Source organism: Mastomys coucha, unplaced genomic scaffold, assembly GCF_008632895.1.
Source record: "Mastomys coucha isolate ucsf_1 unplaced genomic scaffold, UCSF_Mcou_1 pScaffold15, whole genome shotgun sequence".
In the NCBI taxonomy this organism is placed as follows: Eukaryota; Metazoa; Chordata; class Mammalia; order Rodentia; family Muridae; genus Mastomys; species Mastomys coucha.
Window position 1 is genome coordinate 25,465,716 of NW_022196897.1, and position 3,759 is coordinate 25,469,474.

Genomic DNA, 3,759 nt, shown 5'->3' on the forward strand with positions numbered 1-3,759 from the left:
CCTAGAACTCAGAAATCCACCTGCCTCTGCCTCCCAAGTGCTGGGATTAAAGGCGTGTGCCACCACCGACTGGCGGCATTCTTATATAAACATAATTTTAACATATGCACAGACTTAACTTATTTTTATTTATTTTATGTGAGTGTTTTGCCTGCATGTATGTGTGTGGACCACATATATGCCTAGTACAAATGGAATTCAGAAGTGGGTGTTAGATCCCCTGGAACTGGAGGTACAGATGGTTGTAAGCTATCATGTGAGTGCTGAGAACCAAACCTGGAGTCATCCAAACTGAGTCATCTCTCCAGCACCTGTAAAAACATACTTAATCATTGCCCTAATTAGGATACTTAGTTCCCTTCTGATTCTTGTTCTCATTAGTAACAGAGTGATAAACATCTTTATCATCTTTTTTTTACTATTTTTCCCATTTTTTACTATTATCCTAGACATAAATTCCTAGACTGGTACCTCGCAGGGAATAAGAACCTGATAAACATTTGAGGTTGCAGAACCAAGTTGAACACGTTCAATTAATCAGTGTGTGTTCTGACACAAAAGCTGTCACTGAAGATGTACAAATTAGAACACAAAATTTTTTATCAGTATGTCTCCCAGGAGTGGCTGGGTCAGAGCAGTTGGCTAGCTGCTAAGGTGTTTAATAAAGCCCCAGTTAATTAACAAGAGAAAGATTCCTCAGTGGTTTGCTTCACAGTAGAGGGCAACAAGAAGTGTGTTGGAAGCCGGGCGTGGTGGCGCATGCCTTTAATCCCAGCACTTGGGAGGCAGAGGCAGGTGGATTTCTGAGTTCAAGGCCAGCCTGGTCTACAGAGTGAGTTCCAGAACAGCCAGGACTATACAGAGAAACCCTGTCTCAAAAAACTAAAAAAGAAAAGAAAAGAAAATCCTACATGAATTTCCTTTTATCAAAACAACACAGGATGTGAAAGTGGCTGCACAGGTGTGAGGATCTGGGTTAGATGGAAGCCAGGACCAACATTGAAGGTTATTCTCTGACTTCCATGTATGAACTGTGGATTCATGTCCCCATACTCTCACATATGAACACATATACACATGTACACTAGCAAAAAAAAAAATGCAGTAGGTTGGAGTTGGAAAGACTGTTCATTAAGAATATTTGTTGTGGGTCTGGAAAGGTGGTTAAGAACACTGACTGCTCTGCCAGAGGTCCTGAGTTCAATTTCCAGCAGCCACATGGTGGCTCACAACCATCTGTAATGGGATCCAATGCACTCTTCTAGTGTCTGTCTGAAGACAGCTGCAGTGTATTCATATAAATAAAAAATAAATAAATCTGTTTTAGAAAGAATGTTTGTTGTTGAAGGATTTTTCCCTGTTCAATTACATTAGTACAGATGAGGTCTGTGATTGGACAGGGAAAAGAAAGGTAGAGCTAATAGTTGCAGAGACAGGGAGCATCTCAGGGTAGGAGCAGAAGGAAGATGGCTGCAGATGTGAACCCACGTGGCGTTTACCAGCCACAAGTAGTTGTGGTATCCTCGTAAGGTTAGATTAATTGGGATAAAGTTTTTACTACTATGAATTAGCTCTAAAATTATTGTATTGGCATCTTGTAAATTATGACACTGTTGATACATAAATCTGATTGGTTAGTTAAGCTTTAAGAGTCATGATTTTACCGGTTACTGGGTATTGTGATACACAATCTCTAAATTGATGGTTCCATTTAGATTTGTTTGTTTGGTTGGTTTGGTTTGGTTTTTGGTTTTTGGAGACAGAGTTTCTCTGTTTAGCCCTGGCTGTCCTGGAACTCACTCTGTAGACCAGGCTAGCCTACTCAGAAATCTGTCTGTCTCTGCCTCACAAGTGCTGGGATTAAAGGCATGTGCCACCACTGCCTGGCTGATCCCATTTAGTTAATGGAGTGTTGAACCACCAGTCATAGGGGATTATAGCAGAGAGGGAACTAGTGGCTCCTGGGACAAGTGAGCCAGATGCTGCGGGGGTTAGCTGGAGATAGTTGAAGGCAAGATTGTGGTCCGGCCTCTTGGAGAATTGGCAGGTTCCATTTTTAATATTTCCTGCAACAGTTTGTTGTATAATCACGAGGACCAAAGTTTGGATGCCAGCATCCATGTAATAAGTCTGGTAACTTACACACTCTTATAACCCCTGCTCTCAGGAAGGTGATAAGAGTGTGGTGACTTGAATATGCTTGGCCCATGGGAAGGGCACTATTGTTGGAGTGGGTGTGAACTTGTTGGAGTGGGTGTGGCCTTGTTGGAGTGGGTGTGGCCTTATTGGAGGAAGTTCATCACTGTGGGGTTGAGTTTGGGCTTTGGTCAAGCTCTGCCTAGTGCTGAAGAAGTCCCCTTCTACACCTATGGATCAAGATATAGAACTCTGGGCTCCTCCAGCACCATGTCTGCCTGCACACTCTCATGCTTCCCATCATGATGATAATGAACTGAACCTTTAAAACTGCAAGCCAGCCCCAATTTAATGTTGTCCTCTGTAAGAGCTGCATCGATCGTGGAGTCTCTTCACGGTCATGAAACACAGACTAAGGCAAGGAGGATCACTGGGGTTTGCTGGCTTCTACCCTAGCTGAGAAAACAAGAGCCTGAGATCAGTGATAGACCCTGCCTCAAAGAAGTTGAGGAGGACATCTGACACTCTTTCCTGGCATTTATATACACATGCACTCACATAGACACACAAACAAACACACACACAAAAAAATCTTTAAAAATTATATGGGTGAATGTATATGCACACAGATGCATACCCCTACACATGCACATGATCATACACAACAGAGTTTGTAAACATATAAGAGACAATGTAGCTAAAAACACATCTTACCTCCTGAGAGAGAGAGAACTGTGGGGGAGGCAAAGGAGTGATTTCACTTCTTACCATCAGACCTATCTATGGGTTATCTCAACTTTTATAAATAGTCACTAATATTGTACTTAAGGGGAAAAATAAAGCCCTTTGTTTAGCTGGCTCCCCCACTACATTTGCTTCACGAAGCTTCCTGACTGCAAACTGTGTTTTCTTTCCAAGCACATCACATCCATTATGTGACTTGATTGCCACAGTAGACCTGTGAAAAGAGCCCCTTGTTATCATGTCCATCTCACCGGTCTGGTTTGTGAATTCTGGTCTTTGTTAAATTCACAAAGGAAAAAAAAAACATGACCAATGTTAATAAAAATGCTAGAAAATAAGCAACTCATATTTTGCTACTAACAGCATAAATCTGTACAAGCCTTCTGGGGAGCAATTTGACAATATGTATCAAAATTCTTTAACTCTGCATAGTCTTTATTCTAGTGATTCTTTTGCTACAAATGCATCCCAAGGACACAATTAGGATGTGCGCAGAGTTTCAGCCGCTAGGATAATCATTTGGAAGATGCTCATGATACTGAAAAATTAGAAACCACTTAAATATCCAAGAATAGAAAATTACTTAAATAAATTATGTTCCATTCATATGAGAGTTACTATAAAGTCATTAAACGGTGGCGAAGAAGCTCATTTAATGATGAGGAGCACAGTTCATGATACATTCTAAAAAGTAGGTCACACGCAGTTTGTATTACAGGAGTCCATTTTTGCTTTAAAAAAAAAAAAAAGCAAGCATCAGTAGCAGCCTGCATAGAAAACAGGTGAAGCAAGCATTCTGGGTGTGAGCACTATTTCTCCCTGCAAGTGAGGCTGAGAGAGGTCCTTTCACCCCACCCCACCCTTCCCCCACCCCCCCCA